Source organism: Oculina patagonica, chromosome 2, assembly GCF_052425735.1.
Source record: "Oculina patagonica isolate OP01 chromosome 2, crgOcupat, whole genome shotgun sequence".
Taxonomy (NCBI): Eukaryota; Metazoa; Cnidaria; class Anthozoa; order Scleractinia; family Oculinidae; genus Oculina; species Oculina patagonica.
This window is the reverse complement of record NC_135759.1, coordinates 32,820,116-32,838,106: the sequence shown is the minus strand read 5'-3', so window position 1 is coordinate 32,838,106 and position 17,991 is coordinate 32,820,116. Positions and strand designations below refer to the sequence as shown.

Below are 17,991 nucleotides of genomic sequence, written 5' to 3'. Positions count from 1 at the left end.
AGCGCTTTTAGAAAGAGGTAGAAGACATTAAATTCAAATTTGCGCACTTAAACCGCCATAACTTGCTGGCAAACTTTAAATTAAAAAATCCGCTTCTGTTATGACACTCTTGAGGTATTGACTGATTAGCTTTTGACAAGATCACAGTGTGCTGTCTCCTACTCGTTCCGCAAACTCTGCCACAAAATCATGTTTTTCCCAATTTGGCACTAACGAGGCTATAACATCGCCATTAAATGCAATCTACCAAATAAAAGATGACATTCACAATCTTTCGTCATTTCTTTATGTCTCTGTAAAATTTGAGCTTAATCGCACCCATAACAGCTGAGAAATAAGCGTTTTAAAAGATGCAGGTCAAGCAAAATTTCTCTTCATGAATTTATTCATGCAGTTGGTATCCCCCGCGACCTTAAGACCGTTAGAGCGGACAGCATAACCGTTGGCAACAGTCAATGTAACGTTTGTATGTTGCAAGTTACAAGGAAAATTTCCTCGTGTAACATGGCCTTTAAAGAAAACATTCCAGTGCATGACAGTATGTCCGACGCATGGTATAACACAGTGCGTGTGAAAAAAAAGACAAAGATCCGGTATCTTAACACTCAATCTGACTCTATCCGTGCAAAACTTTTCACATAGAACAATGCGTTCCTAATCTTTCTTTACCTCTAATTACATTCAAAATACTTTACTACATTCTTCACGCTCTATTATAAAATCATATTCATAAATAGCCATCGCACTTGACATTTATACTGAACTTGAAAATTCTGTCATGAAGACAGCGAAACGTTGTTCTTTATTAATATCGCTAGTTTTTATTCTAAAATGTTTAACTAAAACATCTTTAATTCGAACAAAGTTAATTGACATTTTATTAAGTTATTCATTTTTTCAGCCATTTTATGCTCCCTGTGCTCTATCCCAAATAATTTTAGCGGCCATGTGTGTATTCTCATCATGTTCTTAAAAAGTTGGCCTTTTTATCCTAAACTTTTTTATAAGAAAGGTTCTATATAAACGTTTTTCCTTCGTCCCCCGCTTGTGACAACAGACTCTCATCTTCTTCAAGACAAAAGCGTTTAGACTTGCACAAACCTACCTGAAATGAATATCCATTGACTTTTAAAGAGTATGATCCACTTGAGGTGTAACCAGCGGTCAGTAGGTTTTTGCATGATATTCTGGCTATACCTTTATGGAGAAATCAGTGACAGTGTTAGATGAGTTAAGGTGAGCAGGTGTTGAAACTATGAGCTGTGCGCAAGTAAATGGCTTTCTTATTCATAAAACATTCTACTATTTATCTCTCAGGAGCCTTTAGATAACTAACAGTTATTTACCGAGATGAACAATGGCGGATATTTACTGAGCCGCGAAGCGAAAACAGGCGATCAACCGGAATCATTAAGTAACGTATCCTGTTTGTTGAATGAATTTTTGACGATTTTAAGCTGAAAATTGTTCTTTAGTTTATTTTTGTTAATAAAACTTAATTTCAGAGTTTTGTTTACTCGTGAATAAAAACTTTGCTGGTCAATAAATCCTGCGAAAGTCCATGCAGTCGTGAAACCTGCTTGTAGAAGCTGGTCATTGAATTCTAATTGGCCACATACTTGAAAAAACACAGCAGTTTGACCTTCGATGTGACAATTACCAAAATATACTAAATTTTAACCTTAACTGTCTATTTTAAACAACTTCACCGAGTTTTGTTTTGAATTTCTCCCAGGTACAAGCTTACTCTAGCTGAGTTACTATTTTATCAATTTTATATTATGAGAAAAACGCTAGCGAAACGTTTGAATTATACATCGCCAAACCTAGTATTGTTATTACATGGTAAAGTTGACAACCAAAACCTGCTTTTTAACCAGAATTACACGCCCAACTCATCTTTTTTACTCGAAGGTAAATCGTACTTGCTTTTCACCTTCAAGCTTAAGCCTGGTTCTCATATGATCGTCCCGATCGTCTCTGTCGCTTCTGTCGCTTCAAAAAGTTTGCTTGCTCCAATCACCTCACACTTTGCAAACGACAGAAGCGACAGAGACGATCGGGGCGATCATATGAGAACCAGCCTTAATTAACCAGTGTGCGCGAATAACACTACCCACTGGTTTGGTTTATACTAATACAGTAAACACCCACATATAAAAACAAATGGATTAAGAACACCAGGCTGAAATTTGGCCAATAAAGCCCCATTTTTATAAGAACAAGATCAGCGCGAAAAAATCAGCATGTTCTTAAAAAATGGAAAAGGTGTCATAATTACATAAAAAACAAGTGATTTTATATAGCAGTCATGACTCTATCAGCTGTCAAGTGGTCGTATTTTTGTATTGAGTACTGTACTGATGTTTCTACTGTAACATAATTTTATTAATTTATGCTAATTTTACATCTAGGGGCATTTTTGGTTAGTATTTTTTTTTTGCCCTAATAGACATTTATTTGTTATTTAAGTTTTCTGGCCATCTTACTGATTTACATTGATACACCATGAAAAAAAATTATAATTGCATACCATAGTTTTTATTATTATTATTATTATTATTATTATTATTATTATTATTATTATTATTATTATTATTGCTATCATACACATAATACAATTACATTCATTTTTAGCACGCCTTTTATGTTACAATATTATTTGATACTAATTGCAATAACACTGGAGTAGGTTACAAAATATTATAAATTACAATTACGCTAATTACACTAGAGACAATTACAATAAATAAGATGCACTATAAAGCAGAGTAAAAGGTAAAGGAACATCTTAAACCATAAGGCAATTAATGGACAAAAAATAATAATTTAATCTATCTTCTCTATAGTATATTTTATATTTAATTTATTAACAAAATCGGAGAGAGTAATTGGTCTGTTGTGCAGTTTGTTGGTGTAAATGTAGTAACGCATATACAGCAAGGTATAATTAAGTTTCCTTATCAAAGTTTTGTTTTCAAGTGAATAGGCGGGAGATAAACCAAATAACATTTCTTTAACAGATGGACGGTGATTGGTGTAGTTAACGCTATTAAACCATTGAATAACTCTCCTTTGAAAAGCTTTTGAAAACTGGCAGTGAATGAAAGTATGCTCAATGGAGTCTTCATTTCCACAATATAAACAATCCCCGTCATCTTTGATACCAAAAAGGTGTAGTTCCTTCTTAGTAACTATAATTCTATGTAAGAACTTGTAGTGGAATTCTTTCAATTTATTTTCTTTACAAACTCGTTTTGTCAACTTAAAAAATACCCCCAATTAGTGGAGTTTAGATTCAAATTTTTGCTCCATTTCGTTGGGCCGGTAGGAAAAGAATGATTTACCTTATTATTTAATAGCCAGTAGAAATCTTTTGCCTTTGCTTTCTCTAAGTCAATTTCGATTATTAGATGGATCCTGGATTGATTTCCCAAATAACTTTCTTTTGAAAGTTCAAAATTACGTGCCCTAGTCAGAAGCGTTTTAGGAATGGCATTTATAACTTGATAAAATTTTAAAAAGTTGGTTTTACAGTCATATTTCCTTTTAAACTGTTGAAAAGAAATTAGCTGTCCGTTTTCATTTAAAAGGTCCTGAATAGATATGATTCCTTTGGAAAACCATTCTCGAAGAAAGAAGGGTTTTCCTCCTATAAGGATAGCTTTGTTGTTAAAAAGAATTGTTTCCTGTCCTTGTTGGTAGTTGTATTGAGACTTTAGTTCCGAAAAAAAAGATAAAATGTCTTTGTAAAAGATTGGCAACAACAACAACAACAACAACAACAACAATACTTTATTTACCCAATTTAGGATCTAAGTATTTTGCATCGTAATTACACCTAAGGAAAAAATTTAATCCTCCAAGTTTTGTAAGAAAATAGTTTGGTACTGATTTCTAATTGCGGCTTTCAGGGTTAAGTAGTCTTGAGATCCAGGCCAGTCTTAACCCCTTTATCGTAAGATCGATATCTGTCATACGGATACCACCTCGATCATAATCCTGATAAATGCTTTCTCTTTTAATTTTGTCCTTTTTGTTATTCCATAAAAAACTGAAAAGCTTACTTTTGATGGTACATTTGAATTCAGTTGGAAAGTTTAAATTGGTTGATGCATAGACTATTTGGGATAACCCAAGAGACTTAATAATCAAAGCTTTTCCAGACAAGGTCAGGTTTCTTGCTTTCCATACGTCCAGTTTTGTTTGTAATTTCTTAACTTTTAAATCGAAATTAAAATGTTTGTTCTTATTATCGTCATATGAGAAATATAACCCTAGAATTTTAACAGGTTTGTTTACCCACTGTAATTTTAACGGTGTGGTTTTGTTCTTTGACCACTTTCCCAACCATATCGCCTTAGTCTTTTTTACATTTAGTTTTAAGCCTGAGATGACTCCAAAGTTGTTGACTATGTTTAGAGCATTTTCTACCGAAATAATATCTGCACAAAACAAGTTAGTATCGTCAGCAAATTGACTTATTTTAACTTCATTTCCAAATAAATTGATCCCTTTAGTTTCAGGTGTCTGGCGAAGTTTGTTTGGTAATATTTCTGCGCTCAATATGAAAAGATACGGAGAGAGCGGGCAGCCTTGCCTGACCCCTCTTGTTGGTTTAATCCAGTTCGTAGTAAAGCCGTTATTCAATACTGTACTTTCGATATTTGTATAAAAGATTCTAATTCATCTTTTAACATTTTCGCCGAAATTGAACCGATCTAATACCTTCATCATGAAATGATGTTTCTGACGAATGAGCTTGCGAAGAAGGCTGAAAGAACTATTTTGCCGGCACGGGATACAACACGGCCTGGGCCCCAGGCCGGTGCATTATGGGGGTTAGCCAGGGGTATATAAAGGGAGTTTAACACGTGATAGTCATCTAGGCCTCTGTACCAACCCTGTTGTCAGTGCTCCGTTAATTTTGTTTACTCGGTTTTCTCTCGCTTGTGCCGTTGTGTTCGCTATGTCTATTGCCTACGACGAAGTTTCGGCTCTTATCAGCGCCAACAACCCGCAGTTGATAAATTCTTTCCAAGCATCTCCTACAGGATAGCGTTGGCTAAATTAACCTGGCCACGAGGAAGCCGCGGATATACAAATGGAGGAGTTAAAGAAGCTTTAATTCAGCGAGCCACTCCAGTTTAATCGTAAAGCTTATGAAGTCCAGTTCAAGCTCAATCTAAAACTAGCGGAACTAATCGTCGGCGCCAAGTCTGCCGCCCAAAAGTCTCAGCTCGTCAATATTGAAGCCGATCTGGACGAAAAGAAATACTCTAGCGTGCTACCTGTTCAACGATGACCAAACCGTCTGCCTTCGCTAGCTCCTAAAAGAGTTCAAGAGAAGGACAAACCAGGTGTAGTCCATTTCGATTTTAATATCGAAGCGATAGTTGATGACAGAAATTTGAATTTTGCTTTTCATCGTTTTGCTTTGAAATTGTTTTAATTTGCTTGAATGTTTCTTATACGCTCTATTATTCACATTGTGTTTCCGATTTTTCCTCTAGCCTACCGTGCGAAGAGGGCTTTTATATAATTGTGGATCGATTTCTGGCGTTCTTTAGAATCTTTACAATTCATTTTTAATGTCGCCAGTCAAGGTTACAAGAGTCTCAGTCTTCCTTGAACTTCAACGCCTTCTGGCAAGGCTAACAATGCTTCGCCGGGTGCTTTGTTGCAAAGCTGTTAACGAACTCCTCCATGCAATCCTTACTGTAGAGATTTTTTGCGTGCATGATATTATCAACTGTAAAGCTTAAATTATGAACTTATATTCCGCTCGACAGATGTGTCGAGTCGCTACTCGCATAATAATTTTCTTACATGTGCAATATGCTAATTTTTAACTAACACAGAGGAAACAATGTGTTATGTTGCATCTACATTCACGCGTAGCTCCGGCTACAAAGGTTTATTTTGGATCTTAGGCACGTGATTTCTCTCTTTTTTGTAACTTGATGTGACGACTTGAACGTCGTCGAAGGTTTCCATTTATTTTTACTTGGTTTGTAATCAGGATATTGTCTCATCGATATTTTTCCCGCGCATCGCAATTTTCTTTCGTCCGCCTAGCTTTTTGGATATGGTTTTTTCAGATTATTTCTTTTTTGCGTCCTTCCATTTGGACGGTCTTCAGTCCCCTTTCATGTTTATTTAATTATAGTATTTTACCTATTCTTAGGTCCTGAAGAAGGTACGGGCTTCTCTATAGCTATTTCCCTCGATAATGGGTTAAGTGGGGAAGCTGACCATCTTTCCGCCGAAATTAACAGTTTATTTGTGAACTCTGGCTTATTGAAGTCTGGCTTTGTTCCTTACCTAGACAAGTCTCAGTGGGAGCCTGCACAGACCTACGTAGTTACAAGATTTATTTTCTTGGTGATCTACATTGCTGTTTCTTGGGAATATCATTCCTGGTTTCGCTACCCTGCAGGATTCCATTTCTGTTAAGACTTTCGGAGATACAATATCCTCTCCCTTTATGGGTAGTGTTTTGGGTGGCTTAGTCTAGAGTGCAGTAAGTTCCACTTGGAGGGTACTTTAGGCTGTGTGCCTCGCCTCAGAAGCCTTTCATTGTTAGCTTGTTAGTTCTTAGGTCATCTGGTTTTCCGACAACCAGAATGATGCAGTGCCTTCCTTTTTTCTTTACCGTGACGTCAGTAGGAAGGTCGATCCCTTGCCTATTGGATTTTATTATTTCCTTGGGGTTTTGCATTTACTGTTGCCTTTATTGTTATTGTTATTTTACGCCATGGTTGCCTTATATTCGCCATATAGGTTAGCCTCTTGCGTGTAGTTCGCTTTTACTTTTATCGCGAATCAAGACTCATTTCAGTCATTTTCATTGTGTCTTCCTCTACATAACTTTAGATGTCCTTTTTATGCTATGTTTTGCTCTGCTTGGTTTTTCCTTTTATCTCCTAAGGTGTTTTTTGCTCAGCTTCTGGCGAAACCAGACCGTACTGGCAGATGTATTGGCCCTATCCAGACCGGGTCCGGTGGACAGTCTGAAAACTACGGTCCCTTCTTCTATAAGGCATGCAGTACTTCTTTTAAGTGTCACCGTGCATGATGCAGGTGGAAGGAGTTCGCGGTCTGTAAGATTTGATTATATTTTTAGAGTGAGAAAAAGTGATATTTTCTTCTATGAAAGTTTCATTGTCATTCAAGTGCTTAAAAGTTAGAACGGCCAGCTCCGTTAGGTAAAGTGCGTTGTTATTTCCGAGCTATCCAGCTCCGCTTGTCCTGTTTATTTGCAGACATTGTACTTTGATTATCTTCATATTTCCCTCCACTCTAGAATACTCATTCTTAGCCCATTTTTTAGGGGAAGGTTCCTGCTACACCGTAGTTTCTGGAAGTCTGCTTTAGCCCAAGATATCAATGTAGATGACAGCATTGAGCAAACAACTTACGCCCAATACTTTGTCGTTCTATCGTGGTTTGGGTTGGTTCTTGTCAGGCCGCCCTCCTAAATAAACTTATTTGTCCTATAGCTGTGTGCTTGTTTGTTGTGTAGTGGAGGCAAAATATGATGTTTCTGACGAACGAGCTTGCGAAGAAGGCTGAAAGAACTATTTTGCCGGCACGGGATACAACACGGCCTGGGCCCCAGGCCGGTGCATTATGGGGGTTAGCCAGGGGTATATAAAGGGAGTTTAACACGTGATAGTCATCTAGGCCTCTGTACCAACCCTGTTGTCAGTGCTCCGTTAATTTTTTGTTTTTAGTTTTTCATATTTTCTTCCGCCTCGTTGCTGACTAGCCTCCGTAGGACGGGCTACCAATCGTTGGACATGAGCCATGGTTCCTACCCAGATTTCCGGCCTCTTTATGGCAGGTATTTTCTGGCCTCCGTGCTATCAGTCTATCGCTCCTGTAGTTTTTTAGCCTACCTGGTACTAATTGTTTTGTACTTTTTGTTTTGTATGAGTAGGTTCTTCTTTTTGGTCCAAAGTTGTGGATTACTCAGCCCATCTGGCAGTTTACGCTAATTAGAGTTTGTTTAACTTGCAACTATAATTGCCTTACTGGCTCTACAAGTTTGTATTTAGGGGATTAAGGTCCAAAGAAGTGGACCCCTCAAACTAACTGGCAGTTGAACACTAAGCTTGTTTCCCTTGCACTTTATTTTCCTTACTGGCTCAATTATTTGTACTTAGGGGGTCTTAGTCTAATGTAGTATACTCCCCAGTTCGTTTGCCTTGCAAGTTTGGCATGTCGCTTTTGTATGTGGGGTATTTTGGTCCAAAGTTGTGGACTCCCCAGCCTAACGGGAAGTTTGAGATGTAAAGCTTGTTAAGTTACCGTTTGGTCGTGCACTTACCAGTTTATGTAAACTTGAGAAATAGCTCCGCACTTTCATATTCATTTTTTCGTAAGTCATTCACAGTGTGATGTCATTCTACTTCAGTATACGTATGAGTTGTTACGTATCTGCTTTTGTTTATACTCGCTGTGTAGCCCTTGAAGCTGTTTGTAGAGAATTAGGTTTGTAGCTACTGTAGTTTATTAACTGGTACTATATGTTATTTCTGACGAATGAGCTCGCGAAGGAGGCTGAAATAACTATTTTGTCGGCACGAGATACAACTAGAATTGGGCTCCAGGCTGTGAGGTCACGGGTAATGACGTAGGGCTATATAGGACAAAGAGAACTGAAAGCTTTTTTTTTAACATTTCGCTACATTTCGTAACAAATATTTTGCGTAGTCCTTTCTTGATAGTTTGTTAATTGTAAATAGTTGACTTATCATTTCATGTAAGTGTTACTCGATAATTCAGTTTCGTTTAACTGCAAAAGAGTTTAAATTAACTATAGGAAATTAAGGGTATAGCACGTGGCTGTCATCTAGGACTCAGAGCCAACTGCTTTCTTGGTCTGCAGTTTACGTTTATTTTTATTTCATTTTGTAAAGCCACGTAGGATTGGCTTGGAGCTTGAGCCTTGGTTTCTACCCAGGTTTCCTGGCATGCATTTTTTCCCCACTGGGGTTTTTTGTGCCAGGTTTTTCTGGCCTCCGTCTAACCGTATTCGTTTTGTAAGCGGTTGCTCAGCTCTGTACGCTTTAGGGCTTTTTCATTCGTTTTTCATTTTTAATGTTTTAACGGTAGGTCCACGTCGTTAGAACATATGAGATTTGTAACGCATCCTAGATTCTTGTCTTATCGGAGTTTTGGTTCTCCGGCCTAACTAGCTAACCTGTGTTTTAGAGTAGCTCCCTAGCCTAACTGGCACTAAGCCTGAGAGCTTACTGGGAAATGTAGGTCAAGGCGTGGGTTTTCGTCCACGTCGTTAGAACATATGAGATTTGTAACACATCCTAGATTCTTGTCTTATCGGAGTTTTGGTTCTCCGGCCTAACTAGCTTAGCCTGTGTTTTAGAGTAGCTCCCTAGCCTAACTGGCACTAAGCCTGAGAGCTTACTGGGAAATGTAGGTCAAGGCGTGGGTTTTCGTCCACGTCGTTAGAACATATGAGATTTGTAACACATCCTAGATTCTTGTCTTATCGGAGTTTTGGTTCTCCGGCCTAACTAGCTTAGCCTGTGTTTTAGAGTAGCTCCCTAGCCTAACTGGCACTAAGCCTGAGAGCTTACTGGGAAATGTAGGTCAAGGCGTGGGTTTTCGTCCATGTCGTTAAAACATATGAGATTTGTGACAGATCCTAGATTCCTGTCTTATCGGAGTTGTGGTTCTCCAGCCTAACTGGCTCTTAGCTTGTGATTAAGAGTTGCTCCCTAGCCTAACTGGCAGCCTAACTGGCACTAAGCCTGAGAGCTTACTGGGAGATGTAGGTCAAGGCGTGGGTTTTCTTTTTAAATTTCGCCTAACTGGCGTCCTATCGCCTTATCCAGTTGATGTCGTAGCTACTATTTGTAATGCCAGTCATTTTATTAAGTTTAATATGGATAAGAAAATTTTACTATAGATGTGTCCTGTAACTAGAGTTTTGAATGTGTTCTACTTGTATGTAAACATTGTAAAATAGTGTAAGGAAATGTATGGTGGTTTGGGTTGGTTCTTGTCAGGCCGCCCTCCTAAATAAACTTATTTGTCCTATAGCTGTGTGCTTGTTTGTTGTGTAGTGGAGGCAAAATTTGCCATTTCAGAGTGTCAAAGGCTTTCTTAAAGTCCAATGACACCAGAATGCCCCCTTTATTTTCCGACATGGTGTACTCCATGACATCGCTTATTTTGCGAATATTCTCTCCAATATAACGACCTTTCATGAATCCGGTTTGATCAAGGTGAACTAATTTTGGGAGTACTGATTCTATTCGTTTGGCTAATGCTTTAGATGCAATCTTGTAATCGATGTTGAGTAATGTTATAGGTCTCCAATTCTGAATGTCTAGTAGGTCGGAATCTTCTTTAGGTATCAATGTAATCACACCTCTTCGCTGTGAAATGGAAAGTTCTCCATCTTCAAAGGCTTGATTAAGACTTTGAACCAGATCGAATCCTATTAAATCAAAGAAGTGTTTATAGAACTCAGCGGTGAATCTGTCTTCGCCCGGAGATTTATTGTCTTCAAAAGATTCTAATATCTTCTTACATTCCTCCAAGGTAAAAATCCCTTCCATTGTTTCCTGTTCTTCGTTATTAAGTTCGGGGATTTCGATTTTCCGAATAAATTCGTCAAAAGCTTCTTGGGACACAGTTATTTTAGAGCTGTAAAGGTCCTCATAAAATTCCTCTATTTGTTGTAAGATTTTGACGTCTTCTTTTATTGCTACGTTATCGCTAGTTTGAAGTTCGGTTATTGTCTTCCTATTGTAGTTTTGCTTTTCTGAATTAAAATTAGTTAGTTATTAGTATTACTAATATAGAAATTTAAGAACATTTTAAGAACACTTTGAGGCTGATTTGTAACTAAGCACCCATTAAATAAGAACCCGATCAGCCTGACCTCCGAAATCATGTGTTCTTATATGCGGGTGTTTACTGTAGTTGATATAAGTTGATATAAGTACATTACCCAAAGCTCCTTTTTAAATAATTCTGGATATCTGTTATCATATACATGAACAGATCGAACAGAGGTTATCGCGCGTGGTTGAAAATCCCTTTTTTGCATTTGTGACCACGAAAATAAAAAAAAGTTGACTCAAAACATTCAAAAATGCAAACAAATAAACAGAGGTAGACAAGGTATCGATTTTTTTAAAAAGAATATCAAAAGGAGAAATCGCTTGAAAAAAGAAGAAAAAAAGAATTGTTAAAACAAGGAACGACGTCCCATAAATCGCGCAAACAAAATTGATTTTCACGCCACTGAACGTAATTTACGGTAGTCTAGCTAATGTATAATGCAACAATTATAAGTTTTCGCTTTCGGCGTCGGCCAAAACACTCGATAAGGTATGTTTAAAGGACTGACGGAATGAGTGGAGTTCCTTTCGGTCTGCAATAATACGCCTAATTAGAAAAATTGAACGAACGTGTAGTTGGATTCCGATTTGTTTAATCGCGAGTATGATTTTTTTTTTATGAAGATGATCACAGGCAGACCACCCTATGTGCTCGTAGTTAATTATTGTTGTTGACATGAGACGAACAAAAGAAATTTTAAAATCTACAAGGGCTACTGAAATAAAGCTCTGGAAATTAAATATCTAAACTACATTTCGCTCTAAATATCCAATGAAGTTAAATGAAACGTTTATCGACTCAATTGTTTCATTTCTTCGCCTGCGCGGGCCGTTTTAAGCGCCTTTTTAACTGATTTAGCCGGCCGAAGGTCGGTAATAGAGAAAGTGGAGACAAGGCTTGCAAGTTGGCGGCCGACAGCAGCGACCTCCTCCACTTCAAACCGGAATTAACGCCAAACTTCTGAAAATCTCACCTATCTGACGACGGCTATCGATCGGTGAGTTGTTGCTCTATCTCTTCGCCGAATTTGAACTTCATCCCTCCAACAATTTCCGAGAAAATCCACGCTGAAATCATGCATACGGCTTGCTGACTATGATCGGTGCTCAACTCAGCGACCAGAGAAAGGCCGGCCGTTTCAAATTCACCAATCAGCGCTTGGCATTTCGCGGCAGTCCGCCGCGGCTCAAAACCTGATTGGTGAATTTGAAACGGCCGGCCGATGATGTTATTTCTCTGGTCGCTGAGTTGAGCACCGATCATAGTCAGCAAGCCGTACGTCTCGCGTCTTAATTGGCTGACTTGAAAGGCAACCTTTAATGAAAGGAAATTTTACTTAAACTTTCACAAATTAGCTGCGTGACTTATGAAAATTTCCTGGAAATTTGCTTTTAAAAACGCTGTGTGAAAACTCGCGTGTGAAAAAGGCGAGAGAACACTTCCGAAACACTTTCACGCAAGATTTCCTCCCATCTATCAACCTGTTGAATTTTGTCAGTTGCGCTTGATGGACTTCCTCCATTTTTACCGTCGTCTCTGTAGTTTACAATCTTATGGAAGTTGTTTGGCTTCGGTTTTCTTATTGTACATCTTTTTTACCACATTCATTGCTTATATTTCGCACGAGACGCCCACGCTTTACTCAAGTACCTGGAGTCTTTGCGCGTGTGATGAGTCATGACACGAAGTTCTGTTACCAAATTTTAAAATCACACTTATGAAAAATTAGAGGAAATAAGATTTGGACAAAGCGAAGCCTATTAACAATTTATCATTTCTATGAAAAATTCGTTGGAAAAACAAGCCATTTCTGGAGGTTTAAAGAATATAAAGGAGTATTCGGTAAAATGATGGAACGAAATAAAGCGCGTGCGCGTTAGCCTCCCAAGCAGATGGAAGAAAACGCTCTCTGTGCTGTGACGAGATTACGTGACGAGCACAAAGAGCGTCTGCATAGGAGGCTATTACATGACGCGTAGTTATATGTTGGACACTTTGTTATTGGACACCATAGCTGCTCACGTAACTAATTGGTGAAAAATAGTGCCTTTTAAAAACCAATCAGAGTCGAGAATTTTGGTATGGTTATGATTAATCCTTGATATCACATAAACGTCATACAAATAGAAGTGCTCGAAACGTCGACGAAATTAACTGATCATCTCCGAGAGTTATCTTTGGGGAAACAATGCAAGTTTGAAAAAATATCAGGCGGGAGAAAGGAAAAAAATGTTCTTATTTCATCAACCATAATTGCCCTTCACATTAGAAATAGCATCATAGCTATATTGCATTATTTGGGGCAACTTGGTAGTATTAAAACCCCTACGCTATTGTATCTACTTTTATCAGATCCATGCAATTTCGAAGAAACCTATCTCGCAACTAAATAACATTCAAACATGCATGAACTTTAACCAGACTACAAATAAAAATAAGATACCTTCACAGCGTTTTCCAATATACACGCTTGGACAAACACAAGTAAAGTTGTAAACTCCATCCACGCACGTTCCACCATTCAAACAAGGACTGCTGGAGCATTCGTCAAATTCTATAAAACAAGGAGATAATTTGCAGTGTTGTAAAAACACCTCGAACACAATAGGGCTATCTCTTTGCCCTTTTGTGACACTAGTGACGACAGATAGGATTGTAATGTGTTTTCTGAACTCTGTGTTGAAGGACTGGACTTACATTTATCTGCTTCTGTGAAAGAAGTTAAAGTGGCTCCGTAGTTATTTCGGGCGTATTCATCAGTGACATACTTTGCGTCGGAACTTTTTCGGCTTTAACGCGATTGCTTTGAAACTTTGGGAAAACTTTCATGTATCATTTAGCAATAACATGATAAAGTTTGATTGCAATGGAGAAATATATTTTAAATGCTATTGGCGTTTAACTGGACCCATGTTTTTGAACAAAATTGAATCCCCAAAAAAATTTTGCCGATATATTTTTGCTAAATTTCTGGAATAAGCTAATATTGACTTAACACGTGAGATAGCCAAGTTTCAAGAAAATCGTTGGAGTAGAAATGAAGAAATACTGGGAATTAATCTCATCTAAATAAAACTCTTAAAATTTACTGTAATTTTATACACTTGCCGTTTCTTCACGAACTAATCTACAAACCCAATATTTTGCAAAAAGCCTCCCCAATACTTGCCTAATAGAAGTGCCTAACCGATTGTCGATCGAGCTAACCGTTAAAAAGTATTCGCTAGTTCTGTAAGTCTCTGTAAACATTATAAAATGATCGAAAATCCTCGCGGACCTCCAAGGTTGCGTTTTGCATTTATTTTCGAAAATAATACCGCAGTTTTCTCTCAAACTCCTGTCACGTAAACTTCAGGGCACTACAAAAAATTTTGCATCGACTTTTGCTGCTGTGCCGTGCTGTAATTTGGAGAATTGGCGTTGGGATTGTAAGCTACTCCGCAACTGTTCTTTGGCGAAGCGAACGAGCAGTTTTGTTTATATCATTATGAATACGAAATGAGCACGTGTGACATTCATGACAAGAATTCGCACTTTTGAAAGGGGGTGTCATTTATATGCACGCCGACCATCCTAGGAGGGGAGGGAAGATATTTGTCGCATTGGAGTAACATGAGGTGCGTTAGTATTCAACGTGGGGACTAGTCAATTCTGCGATTCCAGCTTTTTTATATTAATAATCGAAGTGGATTTACAAGTTCTCAAACGTTCAAATTTACATTTTTTATAACAGATTTTACAACTGTTGCACCGTTATAATCTGCTCAAACAATATCATCAGTGACGCAGACACCTCCTCGACCTGATGAAATCGAGGAGCTGTGTGACATTGTAAAGAGAGTATATCTTAGGTGTACGATTTTTTGAGCGGTAGCATAGTCAAGCAAAACGCACCCCTTCCCCAGACGTTTTGCTCTATTAAGACACAGCAAAAATATTTTGCGCTTTATAGAAAGCCTGCAGCTTACTCTACAAGATGACGGATTCTTATACAGTCAACTCTATCTAAGACGGACACCTTCGGGACCGGCCACAGCTGTCCATCTTAGAGAGGTGTCCGTCTTGTAGAGAGTCGAGGTAACATGACAACAGTAAATCTGAGATAATAAAGCTAAAACTTTGCACAATGCAACAAACCTTTACTAACTGCAACAAGACTTAAGCAATAAAAGGACCGTATTTGCTTGTTAAAGGCTTGTTAAAGCAAAAATTGAGAGCAACAAACTGTAATACTGTAAGTAGAAAACGACCTCTTTAGTGTCCATACACTTAAGAAGAGAATAAATCCGTTCAAGCGTCATTGTTTTTGGTAAGTAAGCTTGGTATACACATATCCTTAGGGCGCTGACTAACTTTGCTTTAGGTCGATACGACGTTTGGAAGTATTTTCATTAATAAAGCATGATAAAAAAACAAAGTGTCCGTTGTCCGTCTTAGAGAGGTGTCCGTCTTATAGAGAGTTTGGTTACAGTAAAATGACTGAAAAACGGCAGGGAACATCACCAGATGTCCGTCTTATGGAGGTGTCCGTCTTATAGAGGTGTCCGTTAAGAGAGAGTTAACTGTACAATATCCTACCCCGTCTACAATATCCTACCGGTATACCGTTGGATCAATAGTGATCTAATTGGTTTGACATATAGAAAACTGAATTTAGAAGCAAAGACCGATAGAACGTAGAATGATTTGTTGGCTTTGTTATGATGATTTTTAGCCAGACCTGCTTGTAATTATGGTAACGTCTAATTTCATGGACACATGTCAAAATTTCCGCAAGGAATGAATGAACAGCTACTGAAAGTTTTAGCAGTGCAGAGTAAGTCCTCTTTTCAAAATTTTGGAAAACCTCATGGGGGCGGCTTCCCCCCCCCCCCCCCCTCGCCCTTGTACGCCCGAGGGTTAAAGACCATTGAATGGTTGGTTGATTGAGATTTCATGCACACAATTTAATTTAGGTCTGTTACGTACATCTCTATGCATTCGGGTCAGGTGTATTCCAAAACCACTCATAAAGCAATAAATTGTTTCACTGCATGTCTTTAGAAAAAATACCTTGACACCGATGTCCAAAAAATGGCGAAGGACAAGAACACGTAAAGTTATTAACTCCATCAGTACAAGTTCCACCATTCAGACATGGACTGCTGGAGCATTCATCAAATTCTGCAACACAAGAAAGTATTCGTTAATTTTAAAACACTGATGTTGTAAAAACACCTTGCACACAAAACGGCTCTCCCTTTGCCCACTAGTGACCCTTTGACACCCTTTGACACTAGTGACAACAGATAGGTATGTACTGTTTTTCTGTGCTCTGTGTTGAAGTTCTTTAGAGCTAGAGGTAGGAAAGATGAACTTTTACTCGTTTGTCTCACGATAGAAACGTGAATCGCTTTGAGTTGCTGATTGCGACGTTTCGACTACAAAGCTGCTAGTCTTTATCAGGTGATTAGGTCGATTGTGTGTCGCTATTTGTAGCATGTTGGTTCGTGCTGCTATTGGTGCAATTCGATCCTCATGATAATTCAAGTTGTTAAGGTGGCTCGATATAGTTTTTTCTGGGCCATACCTACAATTTGCAATTGGCCTTTAAACGATCTTCCCTGACTCGGCTCGATATGAAAATTACACCATATATTGGTTTTAGATTGAAATTTGATTTAATATACCTTGTAAGGTAATCGATATTTCCATGGCAACGGTAAACAGAAAATCGCCAAATCAGTAAATCCTGATTTTTGCGTGAATCAGATTTACCGCTAAAAAACTAATAACAGCATCTTAAACTATGATGTACTGCAAATAAAATATTCAAGAATTAAAAGATTCTGTATGTTTGATTTCGAATAAATCGCAAAAATGTTTCAAATCGTAGTTTTTGCACAGCGATAATAAATGAGCCGAGACACAAACACTACCTAGACGAAGTAATCTCAAAAAACGCCAAAATGTGTATTAAACTTATCTTTCGACGTCGTGAAAGTTTTGTTGAGTTTCCATAGCGCAATGCCTAGAATTTGTTTTTTTCTTGCGACCACTCGTATTGTAATTTTTAAGTAGTTTTCGGTTTTAAGCGTTTTTTGAAAAATCTATAAAACGGCTCGATAGATTTTCTTTAGACTTTCAGCACGCGTACTTGATTATGTAAACTATTTAGTCGCAAAGTTTTATTATCATTGATTCACTGGAACGTTTTCAAATTAAACGATAAAGGAGGCCTTCGAATGGACGAGAAACTTGCGTTACAATTCACGGTTTATAAAATCGTGTTAAAATATTCAAATTAATGTGCACTACATTCCTTTGTGAGAAATACAAAAAGCTCCACCACGAGTAACAAAGCACAGAATGTAGTGCACATTAATTTGAATATTTTAGCATGATTTTATAAACCGTGAATTATAACGCAAGATTTTCGTCGATTCGAAGGCATCCTTTATCGTTTAATTTGAAAACGTTCCAGTGAATCAATGATAATTTAACTTTGCGATAAAATAGTTTACATAATCAAGTACGCGTGCTGAAAGTCTAAAGAAAATCTATCGAGCCGTTTTAAAGATTTTTCAAAAACGCTTAAAACTATAAACTTACTAAAAATTAAAATACGAGTGGTCGCAAGAAAAAAACAAATTCTCGGCATTGCGCTGTGGAAACTCAACAAAACTTTCACGACGGCGAAAGATAAGTTTAATACACATTTTGCCGTTTTTTGAGATTACTTCGTCTACGCAGTGTTTGTGTCTCGGCTCATTTATTATCGCTATACAAAAACTACAATTTGAAACATTTTTGCGATTTATTCGAAATCAAACATACAGAATCTTTAATTCTTGAATATTTTATTTGCAGTACATCATAGTTTAAGATGCTGGTATTAGTTTTTAAGCGGCAAATCTAATTCACGCAAAAATCAGGTTTTACTGATTTGGCGGTTTTCTGTTTATCGTTGCTATGGAAATATCGATTACCTTAAAATATATATAAAAGTAAACTTTAATCTAAAACCAATATATGGTATAATTTTCATATCGATCCGAGTCGGGGAAGATCGTTTAAAGGCCAATTGCAAATTGTAGGTATGGCCCATAAAAAACTGTATCGAGCCACCTT

The 17,991-nt window shown here is 37.7% G+C and overlaps 1 pseudogene across 1 annotated transcript in view; it reads right to left on the bottom strand.

The window, feature by feature from the left end:
• The window catches only part of LOC144644226 (uncharacterized), a 98,460-nt pseudogene that overhangs the window by 3,888 nt on the left and 76,581 nt on the right, over positions 1-17,991 (bottom strand). Inside the window, exons 15-17 of the transcript XR_013569070.1 lie at positions 15,934-16,044; positions 13,325-13,435; positions 1,106-1,197 (exon numbers count right to left, since the gene is read on the bottom strand). The product of XR_013569070.1 is annotated as an uncharacterized LOC144644226 (transcript). The remainder of the gene's footprint in view (positions 1-1,105; positions 1,198-13,324; positions 13,436-15,933; positions 16,045-17,991) is intronic.